This window comes from Tenrec ecaudatus, chromosome 18, assembly GCF_050624435.1.
Source record: "Tenrec ecaudatus isolate mTenEca1 chromosome 18, mTenEca1.hap1, whole genome shotgun sequence".
NCBI classification, from domain to species: Eukaryota; Metazoa; Chordata; class Mammalia; order Afrosoricida; family Tenrecidae; genus Tenrec; species Tenrec ecaudatus.
The window spans coordinates 22,344,573-22,361,517 of NC_134547.1; the positions used below are offsets into that span (position 1 = coordinate 22,344,573).

Here is a 16,945-nt window from a genome sequence, read left to right on the forward strand (position 1 = left end):
ATCTGTGTATTCTGCCTTTCTGGCTTTGATGATGGGCTGAGAGGTCCCGTGGAAGAATATCCCCCTGGAAGTACACATATAGCAGCCTGTGAAGACTTCGATGCCTGTGTGAACCAGAGGCAGTGCACAAAAGTGTGACCTATGTTTCTTATTTATTTTTCTTATTCCATCTGTGACCCTCCACCCTCCCTTTTACCTCTAGGGCCCCACTGCCTTGTGAGGGTTGGCTGTCCAGGGACAGCCCATTTCTTGGGGCCTGTGTCCCTGGGTTTCTTTCCTGGCTCCTTCCTCTGTTCTCTTGCCGCATACTGGCAGAGAAATGGTCATTAAAAGGAGAGTCACATATTTATTGTGTAATAAAAGTTGCAAGCCAACAAAAGCACAGACTTATTTCGGAGACGATGGTTTTAAAGTTGGACGTCCTTCTCAGACTGTTCAAGGAGAGACATGAAGGGAAGAACCCAAGAGTAGGAACCCTGCCTCAGAGGCCCTATTTTGGAAACTCTGTGAAGGCAAATTCTACATCATTCCAAGAACTTTCTGTCCAGGAAACCACTGTGAACTTGGAGAAAGTTACCAGCTCTCGGTATCAGTGACTGTCCTTCACCTCTGGGACTAAGAAAGGTGAGCAGTGTGCCAGGCTCCCTTTTACTGTCGGCTGGCTGTGCATGGTACCTGGTGGGAGCTTGTGTGGTGATGAAGAGTCTGTTTTCATGTCTTGGAACAAATACAAGCAGAATGCTCCTAAGAGGCAAAGTACTCACATACTTTGGACATGTTATCTCACATACTTTGGACATGTTATCAGGAGAGTCCAGTCCCTAGAGAAGGCCATCATGCATGGTAAAGTAGAAGGGCAACGGAAAAGAAACATAAGAACAATTGTGAGGATGGCACAGAATCAAGCAGTATTCCATTCAGGGTCACTATGAGGAAGAACCGACTCTACGGCACCAACAACATTGCCATCGGGGAGTTGCTGGCTTCCTGAAGGCAAATTTCAAGTTACTGGCCTGTTGCCAGCAGTGGGTAAGCACTCAGCTTCTAATCGAAAGGCAGGCTGCTTGAACCGACCAGCTACTCTGCATTGGGAGAGAAAGGTGTCCGCCTGTTTCCATAAAGATGACAATTGTGGTCCCCGTAAGTCCCACTCATTGGCAAAGGTCTTTTGCTGTTGTGATACTATTTAAATTTGTAATTGCTAGGAACCCTGGTAGCATAGTGTTAGGTACTGACTTGGGATATGAAAAGTCAGGGGTACCAACTGCTCCTTGGGAGCAGGATTTTTCTACTCTTGTAAACAGTTATATTCTCTGAAATGCACAGGGGGCAGTTCTATTGTGCCCTATATGGTCACCATAAGTTGGCATATTTTAATGGCTGTGAAAAGAGAGGGGAAATTTTGGACCTGACCATCTAAATTCTTGTATAAAAAACACCCAGGGCTCCAGGGCTCAAGTAGAAAGCAAATGATTTGAGAATGATGATGGCAACAAATGTACAAATGTGCTTGACACAATGGATTGTGATAAGAGTTGTACAAGCCCCCAATAAAATGATTAAATTTAAAAAATAAAAGAAACTGTCACAGGAGATCATCCCTGACATGTTTCTCAGGATTTCAAGACCAAAACATGCTAATCCAATCATCATAAAATGAAAAAAAAAAACACTCAAGCAGAAAGAAAATGCTTTGAAGATGATGATGGCAACATATGTACAAATGTATTTGATACAATGGATGTATGGATTATGATAACAGCTGTAAGAGTCCGCGATAAAATGATTTATTAATAAAAAGGGTCTTTTCTTTTTGTTCCATTACTCAGTAAATAATTTTCATCTTATAAAAGCTCATTCATCTGCTAGGAACATGAAGAACACTGAAATAATCTTTTCTCCCCCACAATGAGCACAGAGAGAAGATCCAGGGATCATACCCTGGTCAGAGACAGAGCCAACACAATGGCAACACCAGGTCAGAGTAGACTTCACTCATCATTGCATCATTGCATTCCACCTCCTTGTACTATCTGAGGGTAGCCCACTGCCTTATTTTCACACCCATGAAAATTTAGGATAACCTTTCCATTGTGTCTTTGCTGGGACAAGTGGTCCAGGAACATACTTTCTGGTTCTCTGCCTTTGTTTTCTTCACCTGGAATGCCTTCCCCATCCCATTCAATCCATTTCCCGGAATTCCAACTCGTCTTGGCTTCATTGTCCTGCCAGCATCTCACAAACCCGAAATAATAGCCTTTCAAACATTCTTGTTTCTCTTGTCATAACTGGTTCTGTGCCATAATATAACAGACATTTACAGAATACCTACTATATATCAGGTCCTCTTCTAGGCAGTTAGGAATGAAGAGGTAAAAAAGAAATCACACAAACATCTCACATTATGGATTTAACTTGTAGTGAGAGAGAAAATAAATAACTGAATTATATATTAGAAGTTTTAAAACATGCAGAAAGTAAAAAGAATTAGCAAAATTGTCACATGGTAAAACTAAGACAAAGACCACATATTATAAATAGTTTCATATTGAGTCATGAAAACTTAACTCTTCTTTATAAAATAAAAATGAATGAACCAACCAACCAATTGCTGCCAATCAGTTCCAACTCATAGCAACCATATGTATGTCAGAGGAGAACTGTGCTCGATAGGATTTTAACCCTGACATGACCGCAGGACAGCTATGCCCCACTTACTTTTTTCACCTTATGTTTATTGGGAGGTTGATACCTCATTTATAGCATGTATTGACAAGAGACCAGGGACATGTGTAATTTCATAATCAAATGGAAGGAAGTTCGTCTGTGCCATATTGCTGTGGTGTGTGGTTGTGTGGGGTGGTACATCCAGAGGAGAGATTTTATGATACTTTTGTCTCTCTGGCCTTCCATATTTCCTTCTTGACCTTGTCCTTGTAAACAGTTTGACACTGTGGATCTGTATAACAAGAGGACAGATGTGACCAGCTGTCCTAAAGGACATTAAGGAGTTTATTGCCGGTTGGGAAAGGTCAGGAGTCAGTGGAGTGCTAACTGATGACTATATCCAACAGGTTGGAAATTATTTACATGTAGAGAGAAGCAGAAGGCGATGTAGAGAATGCACCACTAAGAAGAAAACTTGAACAATCATGCTGTTATACAGTATGCCTTTTTCTGTTACGACATATTTCAAAAAGTTTCACCAAATAAAATAAAGATTTTTTTCCTTGCTATATCTCACCTCTTCCATAGAGTCTGGAGGAGCATATATGAATCACATAATAGTTCTCAAAATTCTTATTATTTTTCAAAAACTGAAACATTCTTGATGATATGGCATACATTTCATTAAGAGAAGACCATGTACCAGCAAAAAATACATTTAAACATTTTTAGTTGGGTCATGAAGATGTTAAGGCTGATTATAATTATTATTTTATTTTGGAAGTAGATGTTCAGGTCTTTCTGGGACACCTCTGGGTGGACTCAAACCAACAACATTTGGGTTCCTAGCTTAGGTACTTAACTGTTTACACCACCCAGAAACTTCCTGCTGTACACATTACACATTGAAGAAAAAGTTATTCACGCAGGTTAAAAGTAAAAGGGTGCACAAATTTTATCAGGCAAGTGAACACGAATAAAACTTGAAATATGAACTACATCATAGCAGTAAGCCTGGCAAAGAAGAACACTATAATTTGGAAAGTACACATTTCAGAATGAAAATGTCATGAATGTTTTTACATCAAATATTATAGTAATAGCTTTCTAAAGTAAATTTTAGAGTACATGCAAGAAGAGATGGATACATGACAACATTCACACACATGAATTCATTTTTTCAGACTAACCAGACTTAATGGACAAAATATAAAGAGGATTGTTGTTGAAGTAGAAGTAGATTGTACAAGGCCAAATAAGACGAAACAGCTGCAAAGATCCATTAATAAGAAGCTGTCAATATGAAATGAATCACTTAGAGACTGATATCCTCCGCATTCGTGAGCTGAAATGGGCTGATAGTGGCTATGTTTAATTGGATAGTCAAACGGTCTACTATGCCAAGAATGACTCTCTAGTTTACATGGAGTCTCTTTGATTTGGAACCAACTTGACAAAGACCAACATTGCTCAAAGTGTCCTATGAGTCGGTTCCCTGAAGTTCCCTGTTGTTAGTGCTGTTGAGTTGGTTCCAACTCACAGTGACTCTATATAAAACAATGAAACATTGCCTGGTCCCGTGCCATTCTCACAATTGTTCCTAAGTTTGAGCCCATTGTTGCAGCCACAATTTCAATCCTTCTTGAGGGGCTCTCTTTCACGGACCCTCTATTTTCACCAAGTATATGTTCTTGCATACTGCATAGTTGAAAATAATCAGGAAAGTGTGCATCAGGGTTGCATCCTCTCACCATACTCAATCTGTATGCTGAGTAGATCATCAGGGAAAGTGGATTAGATGAAGACTGCAGCATCAGGATTAAAGGAAGGCTTATTAGCAACCTGCTATATGTATATACTACAACCTTGATTACTATAAGTGGGCAGGACTTGAAGCACTTGCTGATGAAGATCAAGGATTGAAGACTTCAGTATGGATTACAAGTCAATGTAAAGATGACCAAAATCCTCACAATGGGACCAAAGAGATTGATGTTGTCAGGGGTTTCATCTTGCTTGGACCCACAATCAATGTTCATGGAAGCAGGGTCTAGAGATCAAACATCACACTGCGCTGGGTAAATCAGCACAATGATTCTTAAAGTGTTGAAAAGCAAGGATGTTACTTGGAGAACTTAAGTGCACCTGACTGACCCAAGCCATGGTATTTTTCAATTGCCTCATATGTATGTGGAAGTTTGTGGGGAGAGGTCAACCGCTTACAGACATCCTCCCCAGGGCAGTTAGTCACCAGACTACAGGGTAGGCCTCTAGGGCAGTTAGTCAACCAGACTATATGGCAGGCCTCACTCCCTGCTCCTGGGGACAATAAACTATTCCTCCTTGAGGCCTGAGACCAAGCATTCTCACCCTACTGATAATGGTTCCTATGGAGATTTAGGGAATAGGTCAAAGTTAGGCTGCCATCCTGAATCTAGGATCTGCCCGTCTTGTCACATGTATAACCCCAATCCCTCCCCTTCCTATTGCGTGTATGTCCCTAGACCACCCCCCTCTCATTACTGTATTGCCTCTAGTACAGCCCCTTCCTGTGACGTATGTCCTCACCTGTAATTAGGGGGCTTGCAGGTCCCCAGAGAATATAAAAGGGGCCGGGGCTACCATTAAACTCTCTCTCTCTCCCTCCACGTGGACCATCATGCGGGGCAGAGGTGAGCATGCTACTATGAAATGTGTCTGACTCCCATTTATTTCAATACTTCTCTTCTATCTCTCATGCTCTCTATAACTTTACTATGATCTTTACTTATTATCGCTGTACAATTGCGCCTACTGGACCCGTAATGACGTGTTAGGGGCTGGCTTCCCCTGACAGAAGTTGGACACTGAGTAAGGAACACAGAAGAATTGATGCATTTGAATTAGGATGCTGGTGAAGGATGTTCAAAGTACCATTGACTGCCAAAAGAACAAACAAATCTCTCTTGGAAGAAGTACAGCTTGAATGCTCCTTAGAGGCATTGAAAGGAGAAACTTTGTCTCACATACTTTGGACATGTAATCAAGAGAGACCAGCCCCTGGAGAAGGACATCATGCTTGGTTAAGTAGAAGAACAGCAAAAAAGAGAAAGGCCCTTTAAAAGATGGATGGACACAGTGGCTGCATCCATGGGATCAAACATAAGAACATTGTGAGGATGGTGCAGGACTGGGCAGTGCTTCATTCTGTTGTGTGTTATGGCTTAATAGAATAAAATAATTTGTCTTAAGTTACTCCATTTTGAAAAGCTTAAGTGCCACCCCCATTCTCAGAGAGGTATGTTATCTTAGAAAAGCAAGTCACTGTGACCTTACAACTATCTGCTCCTAAATGTGAGCAAGAAGTTTTGCAAGATCATCTGGTCCAAGATAAACTGAGCAGGACGTGCCGAACTACCCGCATCCCTGTTATCTTGTGTAAACACCCTTTCCCATTCCTTGCTCAACCCCCCTCGCCTTGCTGGTTTTAAGGGTATAAAAGGGAAAGAAAAATTTGGCCAGACGCTGCAGTGTTGGACCCTGCGTGGCCATGCTGTAGCCCAAATCCGGATTTGTCTGTCTATTTGTCTTTTTGTCTATTTGTAATAAAGTTTTGCTTTGTTACTTTACAAGTGCTTGTGGGTCAGTGGTCTATGTTGGGCGCAACTCCGTAACATTGTACATAGAATCAGAACCAACTCGTTGGCACCAAACAACAACAGGGCCTGTCCAAAGTAAGTGAGGCAAAATCTCATCATCCTCGGGGTGCTCTTTAGCACCACGCTCTTCCAACTGATATTTATTCCTCCTTCTGGCTGTTCATGATATACTCAGTATTCTTCAACACAATAATTGAAAGGCCTCTTTTGTCTTCATTGCTTATTGTCTTAACTTTCACATTCATATGAGACAATTGAACATAGCACTTCTAGTCCTCATAATGACATCTTTGCTTTTGAATGCTTTAAATGGGTATTTCACAGAAGATTTTCCCAATGTAATACATTGTTTGATTTCCTGATTGCTACTTCCATGGATATTGATTATAGATCCAAGTGAAATGAAATCCTTGCCCCTCAGGAACAAAAATGAGAGTAGCGAAACCAGGAGGTTAAGGGGAGGTAGGGGGGAAAAGGGGGACCAGATCACAATGATCTACATATACCCCCCTCCCAGGGGGATGGACAAGAGAAAAGTGGATGAAGGGAGACATTGGTCAGTGTAAGATTTAAAAATTATCAAGGGTTGATGAGGGAGGGAGTATGGGAGAGGGAGGGAAAAAATGAGTTGATGCCAAGGGCTCAAGTAGAAAGAAAATGTTTTGAACATAATGGCAACAAATGTACAAATGTGCTTGACACATGGATGTATGTATGGATTGTGATAAGAGCCATATGAGCCCCCAATAAAATGATTAAAAAATAAATATATATAAAAAAGAAATCCTTGCTAACTCCAGTGTTTTCCCATTTATTATGATGTTACCTATTGATTCATTTGTTAGGGTTTTTGTTTTATTTATATTGAGATTGTTTGGGTTGGGTCTGAACTAGGCAGCCCCTGTTTGGACTAAGTTGAAGCAAGTCCAGGCCCTGCAAGGGCTTCCCTGCACATCCCCAAGGTCAGCAGATAAGTGCCAGATAAGATAACCAGTGAAACCAGATGTTACTGGTTCAAAGAAAGCCACAAGGAGTCAACAAGCAATTCTCCGGGTTTCCAGACCCTATATGCTAATTGCCTTACATTCCTTACCACTCCTTTAAACTGCCCTCGTCCCCAGCTGCTGAGCACGGCTTCTCTGACCTGTTGGCCTAGGTCACGGAACCTCATCTGGGAGCACCCCACACTGAATAAAGCTATTTCTGTTTCTGCTCTCCCTTGTCCTGTCATGTCTGTCTTCCTCCCTGTTCCTCAGTTTTGCCTTTACAGAGATATAAGCTATACCAAAGGCAGTATACAGACTAATCATTATCAGTAACTGCTTCAAGTCCTTTCAATTTCAGCAAACTAGGTTGTGTCATCTGAATTTTCCTTCAATCCTGATTCCACATTCTTCTTCATATAGTCCAGTTTCTCAGATTACTTGCTTATTGTACAGATTTAATAAGCATGGTGGAAGGATATAACCCTAACATACTTTTTCCAAGTTTAAGCAAGCACTATCCCCTTGTTTTGTGTGTGGGGAGGTCAGATGCTTACAGACATCTTCCTCAAGGCAGTCCCTGCCAGACTGTTGCCTCCCGGGGTGGGCCTGCTCCCTGCTGCTGGGGACAATGGATTACTTTTCCCTGAGGCCTGTGACCATTAGCTTGGTTCCTGTAGGTGGGGTTTACACCCAACTGCTAATGGTTCTTATGGAGAGTCAGCTACCATTCTGACTCTAGAATCCACCCATCTTGCCACATGTGTACCCCCAATCCCTCCTCTTCCTATTGTGTGGATCCCCCTAGATCACCCTCTTCCATTACTACATTACCTAAAACACAACCCCTTCCTGTGACATATGTCTTCACCTGTAATTAGGGGGCTTATATGTTCCCAGAGAATATAAAAGCCTTGGTTAGCATTAAAGACTCTCTCCCTCCATGTGGACCACCAAGCGGGGCTGAGGTGAGCATGCTACTATGAATTGTGTCTGACTCCATTTATTTCAATACTTCTCTTCTATCTCTCATGCTCTCTATAACTTTACTATAATCTTTACTTATCACTGTACAATTGCATCTACCGGACCCGTATGATGTATTAGGGCCTGGCTTCCCCTGGCAGTTTTGCTACCATGATGGCCTCTTAATCTATGTACAGGTTCCACATGAGGACAATGAAATGTTCTGAAATTTCCATTCTTTGCAATGTTATCTACAGTTTGCTCTGAGTCACACCATTAAATACATTTGCATAGTCAATAAGACACAGATTTTCCTGGACATCATATTTGGTAAGGTAGAAGGTCAACAAGAGAGGAAGCCCTCCCAGAGATGGATTGACACAGTGGACGCGGCAATGGACTCCACCACAGGAATGATTGAGGATGGTGCCCAACTGGGCAGTGTTGCATTCTGTTGTATGTAGGGTTGCTACGAGTCAGAGCCCAGTCAACAACACTTTAGAACATTTTTATTGTAAATTCTCTTTTAGTCACACTCCATCCGACATTGAGACTAATACCCCTCATTTCACACTCTTCTGTATCTGGCATGAGTTTCTGGCAGTTCCAGCTGGACGTGTTCCTGGAATCCTTTTTGAATAATCTTCAGCAAAGTTTTACATGCATGTGACATTCATGCTTTCTAAAAAATTATAATTTCCAGATGTATGTATGGATTATGATAAGAGTTGTATGAGTCCCCAATAAAATGATTTTTAAAAATTATAATTTCCACATTTCAAAGTAAAGTAGACGAACCTTTCTTTCATATCATATTGACATGCATAGAAATTTCTTGGCATGGATGAGTGTACACTTGGAAGCAAGCATTTGGAATGCTGGAACATTGCATTAATTTGTTGAAACCTCTCAATTTGTTGTGAGAAACCAGGAGGAGAGTTTATGCCAAAAAGTTCTTCTCATATTTAAGAAGCCTGCAAGGCCAGGCAGGTTTCTGGGTGGAGGGAGACCTTCAGATTTATGAATTAGAGATAAGTCCCAATCACATTCTCATAATTAGATCAATCCCCGCATTGTCCCCTGTAATAATGCCATTTTTAAGGTGCTGCTTGCAAGCACATGGTCGCTATTATATACTCTTGAAGGTTAACTGCCTGAAGGTTGTCTGCCTAAAGGTCATCTGCCATCAAAAGCATCAGACCATCTAACCCTAAGTACAGCCCTCTCACTCCCTTCTGATAAAGATCATAGATTGTTCCCTGGAGAAGAACTCAAGGGCACTTAAGGTCAAGCCCGCTTAGAGACCACCAAAGTTGGGCCACCATCTTAACTCTAGAGCCCGCCCATCTTGTTATGTATGTACTTTCCTGTCACATGTATGCCTCTAGTACCTCCTCTTCCTATTGCATGTATACCCTTACCTCATCCCCCTCCTGTGACGTGTATGCCTCTAGTACAACCCCTTCCTGTTACGTATGTGCTTATCAGTGCTTGCATGTCCAAGATTACATAAGCTTGTGAGAGACTACATGCCCCCCTCGCTCTGATTCCTGTCTCTATCGGAAGAGGCGAGCCTTTGCATGTCTTGTCTGATGTCTCTCTAATTTACCCCTCAATTACACAACTGCCCCCTTGGACTCATTCAGTTGTGGGGAGGCAGGTCCCCCCCAATTTATATTTGTCAACCAATGTCTTCAGTACAGCTAAGCCTTTTTCCTTCAGTACTACCAGTTCTTGATCATATGCTCCTCCTGAAATGGTTGACCATCAACCCGTTCTTTCTGATGCTGTGCCTGGATATTCTTTCCATCTTCTTTTGATGTTGCTTATATCACTCAGTGTTTCCCCAAGAGGATCTTTCAATATTATAAGCCCAGGTTTGAATTTTCCTTCAGTTCCTTCCGCTTGAGGGATGCCAAGCATGTTATTGCCCTTTATCTCGGCACATTTAATTATGGTCCTTTGTCTACTCTAGCTACCACTCAAAGTGTTCTGGTCATCTCTTTTACTGCATTTCTTCTGTTTACCACATTCTCCGGTCAAAGGCAAAATTCAGAGTGGCTTTTCATGCATTTTGATCTTTGCTTGCTTTCTTTCTTTTTTTTTAAGTGATTGTTTGCTTTCTTCGTATATGATGTCCCTAAATGTCATCTCACAACTTGTTTGATCATCAGACATTACTATTCAATGCATTAAATCTATTCTTGAAATAGTTCTAAGTTTACTCAAGTCCATGATAGTCATTTCCATTTTTTGTAGCTTGAACTTGCATGGGGGAAATAGATGTCTGTTCCATGTAGGAACAAAATAACTCACTGCCACGGAGTGGATTCTGACTCATAGGGACCCTACATAGTGTTTCCATGGCATTAATAAGGGACCAGACAGCCTCATCTGTCTCCCATAGAGAAGCTGGTGAGTTTGAACTGCTGCTTGTTTGGTTAGTAGTGAAACATTTATTTAAGAAGGGCAATTTAGAAATTAGAAATAAAAAATGAGGGAGATAAGGGCATGAAGTGGCTGGTTGACAGGCATTCATGGGCATCCTTTTTCTCAGAATGAGAAAGGGAAGGGGGGCAAGGGAGACTCCTACTGAAACATTTCCCCCTCTTTTCTGATGAGTCCAAGAAAGGAGAAGGCAGGGGAAAATGCTGATTGGATCATATTATTCAGTTGTGAGTGATTCTTAAGGTTCATTGTGATTATTATAACCAATTGTAAAAGATGTTACTGTGAAAGAGCAGGGGAAGTTAATCCTTCATGTATGAAAGGGACAATGACTAGAACAGCCTGGGATGTGTGTGTGTGTGTGTGTGTGTGTGACTTATGGTGTAGTGACGAGGTGGATGGTACAAATAAGATCACCCAGGTATAATGGCAAAATCCCCAAACTGGAAAAGACCTGAAAGACTTTGTTAAAAAAAATAAAATAAAGACTTTGTTCACCCTACAAAGCCAAGCTTAAAAGAATGCTTAAATCTTTAAGTTGTAAAATAAAATGTTATGCTAACTGTTATAGTTTATTGTGCCAGCCTGGCCGATAAACACAAGTAGGATTAACTGAAGGGCAGAGGGATAAATGGCTTGCTTGTTCTGTGCCTCAGTTTAAAGGGGTACACTACCTGTGGGATGCCTAGCCTGTGGACTGTGTCGCTGTAAGTTGAGGTCCCTTTAAGCCCACACGATTGGAATGTTCATCTCTGGAGCTGGGGACTGACAGTTGATGACAGTTGGGGACCTGCCTTGGTGTTTGCTGCCTGGGTATATATAGCCCAGCTCTCTCTACAGAAGGGGACTGGCAACTGGCAGCTCTCAAAACTTGAAGGACTGCTAGTGTCTCACTGCTTTATAATTTAACTGTTAATTTCTTGTATTATCTATCTGTATATTATTTAACGGTTTATTTCTTGAATTATATATCTATCTTTATAAATATATTTATATATAATTACTAGCCATCTGGTTTGTTTCTCTAGAGAACCTTGTCCAATACAAGGGGTAAATGGTCTAGTCAGAGGTCTGAAAGGTTAGAAGGTCATTAGATCAGTCAGATTTCAACCACAGAAACCATTACGAGATAACCCAGACCAAACCATTGCCTCTGAGTCAATTGTGAGCCATAGGAACCCTGTAGGACGGAGTAGAACTGCTCCACAGGGTTTCCAAGACTGTCATATTTACAGAAGCAACTGCCATGCCTTTCTCTCATTGAGTGGCTGGTGAATTTGATTTGCTGACCTTTTGACCACTGAACGACCAGGACTCCTTTATAGGAGCTATATCGGGGGGTTCAAAAATCTGAGGGAAAATCCCATTATCTTTCCATTCCATTTTTCCCACAAGCTTTAAAAAGCCCTCTCATAAATATTTATTGCAGTAAGTTGGCATATAGAGATTTGAGGTTGGTTAGGTGAGACAGAATCTGTAGGGCAGGCCATCAGGAGGGCAGGCATGAACAGAAGCTGCTACCCACAGCTGGACTTTCTTATTCAGAGGACTCTCTTATGGGCTTTCAGTTTATTGAATCAGGCCCACCCAGATTATCTAGCATATTCTTCCTTACTTAAAGTTCAGCTGATTATATATTTTAACCACATGTACAATATAATTTAACAACAATACATAGATTAGTCTTTGGTTGCCTAGCTGGAATGATTCATATAGCCAAATTGGCATATAAAATTCTCATAATCAGAGCCATGGAGGTATGGCATTGACACACATCAGTGTACATGACAGTGGGCATGAAGAGTGAAGATTTGTGTATCAAACATTAATGTCTATTTAACAGAAGAGTCATTAATCAGTGAAGTGGCAAAAATTACTTAATTTACTATTAGAAAGTTTTGTCAGCTAGTACACCACAGCAGGCATATGAGCACATGGATAAGCTTACCGTAGTTATAGAGATGGAGGATATGTGTGGCATCAATATCATGGGAATCACTTACCAAAGGCCATCAATTGAAATGTTTCAACATCTATGCCAGGAAATGTGGAAGACAGCTACTTGGCCAAATGACTGGAATAGATCCATATTTGTACCTATTCCAAAGAAAGGTAACCCAACAGAATGCTCAAGTTACAAAACACTATCATTAATATCATATGCAAGCAAAATTTTGTTGCTCATCCAACAAGGAGATCTCAGAGGTTCAGGGTGAATTCAGAAGAGGATGTGGAACAAGGGATATCATTGGTGATGTCACATGGATCTTAATGGAAAGTAGAGAATACCAGAAAGATGTTTACTTATATTTTATTAATTATGTCACAGCATTTGACTGTGTGGGTCATAAGCTATGGATATCCTTGTGAAGAATAAGAATTCCAAAACATTTCACAGTGGTCATGCAAATAGAACAAGGGCATACTGCCTGGTTTAAAATCAGGAAAACATGTGTGACAGGGTTGTGTTCTGTCAGCATACTTATTCAATCTGTATGCTGAGCAAATCATCAGAGAAGTTTGAAGAATGTGGCATCAGGATTAGATGAGGATGACACAGCCTTGCTTGCTGAAAGTGAAGAGGACTTGAAGCGCTTGCTGATGAAGATCAAGGATTGCAGCCTTTAGAATGGATTACAGCTCAATGTAAAGACCACCCAAATTCTCATCTCTAGACCAGTAAATAACATCATTTTAAAGATTGAAGAGATTGAATTTCTCAAGTATTTTGTCTTGCTTGGATCCACAATCCATGCTTATAGAAGCAGCAGTCAAGAGATCAAATGACATTGCATTGGGTAAACTGCTGTCAGCAAGGATGGTACTTTGACAACTAAAGTGCACCTGACCCAAGCCATAGTACTTTCAATTGCCTCATATGCATGTGAAAGTTGGACACTGAGTAAGGAAGACCAAAGAAGAATCAACGCATTTGAATTATGGTGCTGGTGAAGAATGTAGAAAGTATTATGGACTGCCAAATGAATAAACAAATCTGTCTTGGAAGAAGTACAGCCAGAACGCTCTTTAGAGGCAAGAATGGCAAGATCATCTCATATACTTTGGCTATGTTATCAGGAAAGATTAGTCCCTGGAGAAGGACATCATAAATAGTAAAGTAGAGGGGCAGTGATGAGGAAGGCCCTTTACAAGATGGATTGGCACAGTAGGTGTAACAATGGGCTCAAATACAAGAACAAATTGTGAGAATGGCACATGGCAGTAGTTCATTGTTATACATAGGGTTTCTATGAATATTTATTGTGGATACATTGTGGAATATTTATTATGGATACATAGTGAAATATTTATTTATTTATTGTGGAATCAAATTGATGGTACCTAACAACAAGAAAGGCAATCTCTAGCTAAAGCTACCTCTAAATGCTCAATCTACTATCAAGAGAGACAAAACCCGAGACTTCAGAAGACACTAGTTCTGAGAACAATTGGCCACTTGATGTCAACTAACCATATGAGTTTCTTCTATTCTGCACGAGCCAGCTGTTTTGTACCATAAGATCCAACATCCATTTTTGAATATGGCTCTTCCTCTGTCCTCATAAGTCCCCAGTGTACAACACCACCTGAGTCCTTACAGCATGCATACTCTAAAGCTATGTTATTTCACACAACACAACATTTTACTAGAAAACTCACAATACTACAAAAATGATGTTGGAATAAGTCCATACCAATGAGATACACCGATCATATATCATGCCATCTAGAAGGGTCTCAGCTGAATAAGCATTAGGATGACCTTCTGAAAGTATAGCCAGTGTGAAGAGGTAGAGGCCATATTCTGCAAGAACACTACTCAGATTATGAGGAACTGTACCAAATGATCATTTGTGTGTTTTTACATCTTATTGTTAATATGTACTACCATATACACTCGACTATAAGCTGACCCGAATATCAGTTGAGGCACCTAATTTTACCACAAAAACAGCATTAAAAATGTGCTGAAAAACTCAGTTTATACATGCACATACAATTTTGCAGCACATCATTGGATGATGTTATTCTTAAATATTCACTCACAGATGATCAGTGCATCTGGTACATTGACATCTTCCTAGGAAGAACTTGCAGGAAAATACATGTAGGGATATGGGGAAAATTGCTAAGTTATGTGACGATGCACCAAGCATTTGACATGATGAAATAGACCACAGAAAAAAATCATCCATATGGCAAAAACTCTGAATTTAAAACTTCATATTGCTGATGGAGAACAGGCATAGATCAAGAGGAAGAAAAATCAACAAATCAGGTCTTAATGGATTTTGAAGAGGAGAGACATGCTGATGAAATAAATGATGACAGGGTAGGATATATGCTGTCAATTTTTTTTTTACAATGAAAAGATCAGCTTGATTTTTTCCCCCTAAACTAAATTAGGGGCTTCAGTTACTTGAAAACATGGACCCAAACAACTGGCTTATTGATTGTGTTCAACAGGAAGATTTGGGAATCAGTGAGATATTACCAGAAAAGAACAAAGGGGGCACTCTAGAGAAAATTCCAATGTTTTTTTCACTAGAAATTCTATCTCCACCCCCATGGATAATACAGATAATTCATAACCTTCTATGGGTCACTGTGAATTAGAATTGACTGGTTGACAGAGAATTTGGCTTGGGTTTGGTTCCACAGTGCAGTTACTACCATTACTAACAAAATGCCATCATTGTCCAACTCGTCGTCAGTAATTTTTTGGTGTGTATTTTATGTATTAAAGTATGTATGTAGGCAACTGAGTAACACATACCAGAGAGACTCTGCAGAAATCAGCCCAGGAGAGTTACTAATATGGAAATTCAACACTGCTGGATCACAGGAGGAGCATCATAAAGATAAGTAGGCACAGATCCACAAGGTTTTAAGGCACTGGAGGCTTTTGGCTTACCACAGTGGAGGCTGTCTTGGGTTTGACCTTAGCCCTGCCACTGTCTCGGCGGGAGCCAGGACCATTTGGAGCCAGCGCAGGGGCTTTATCTAAACAGAGACACAGCTTGCCACCACCTTGGGGCAGGGAATAAATAAACTCTTGAAACTCACTGGCAAGGATCAGGGTTCAACTATATTTTTTCTTTTGTTTCCCTCTTGTTTCTCTATCCCCGCCCCCAGTCTCAGCAGGCTTATTTTTTCCCCCTCTTTGTACCTCCCATGTTCTCTCACACATCACTGCTGGCCTCCAGACCACTCTCCTTAGCCTAGGGCATTCATGCCTGCCCTCCACCCTGATAGGTGAGTTCTACCCTGTGCAGTGTAGAAAGCCCGGCCAACATCCACCAGGGGATATTCTGCCCAACTTCTTACCTGGGAATTCCTGCCTGTGTACCCCAGGGGTTTCCTATTTTTCCTCTGTGGGCCCACATGACTGAAGGAACTTCTTCCATCAACCTTAGTGCCTCACACAGCCTAAGGCAGCTCAGACAACATTCACCAATGTTCCAAGCTGCTGCAGGAACCTCTGCCCAACCTCGGCAGTGATCTACCTGGCCAGGGTAATTCCGCCATCATTCGCAGTGTTCTACACAAAAGCAGGCAGCCCACCAGCCTTGTGGGGCACTCCCCTTGCGAGTGAAGCCACAGGAAGATAAAGCAGTAGGCTAATTCCACAGGGAAATTAGATGTAGGCAGTTCAAAGAAGAATTGCTACGAGTCTCCCAGAGAGAGCCAGTGCTCTTTGACTCACTGAAAAATGGCAGCTGGGTTCTCTAAAACAATGCAACGCAAACAGCAATTAGTCCTAACAACCTCAACAAAAAAAACAGGAGAAACAAAAGGCAATGGCAGAAGCTGTCCTGAACCTAACGACATGCATAGAAGCAGACATAGATCTGTCACAGAAAGAAATTTTCAGAATGCTGCTTGGAGCCATACAGGATATGAAAGAATAATACAGAAAAGGGATGAAATGATAGAGGAGATAAAGTCCATACACCAAAGGGAAATACAGGCGCTTAGGGAGGAGATAACAAAACCAGTAACAGACTCACGGGCCTTGAGAATCAACTGGAGGAATCAGAGAACCGCATTAGTGACTTGGAGGACAGCCAAGCAGATGTTAACAAATGTGAACAAAAATCTAATAAGATCATCAGGAAGCTGAAGAAAACCTAAGAGCTATGTTTGATGCTATGAAGAGGAACAACATCAGAATAACTGGATTACTGGAGACAACACAATGAAGAAGTTATCTGCAACAATAGTGAGAGAATTCTTGGAGGA

The 16,945-nt window shown here is 41.1% G+C and overlaps 1 protein-coding gene and 1 non-coding gene across 2 annotated transcripts in view; both read right to left on the reverse strand.

Moving 5' to 3' along the window:
• The window catches only part of LOC142432061 (uncharacterized), a 78,292-nt gene that overhangs the window by 24,211 nt on the left and 37,136 nt on the right, over positions 1-16,945 (reverse strand). The window lies entirely within an intron of this gene.
• On the reverse strand, positions 1,911-2,007 carry LOC142432910 (Z30 small nucleolar RNA). The gene has a single exon (XR_012781000.1). It is a non-coding gene; the product is annotated as a Z30 small nucleolar RNA (small nucleolar RNA).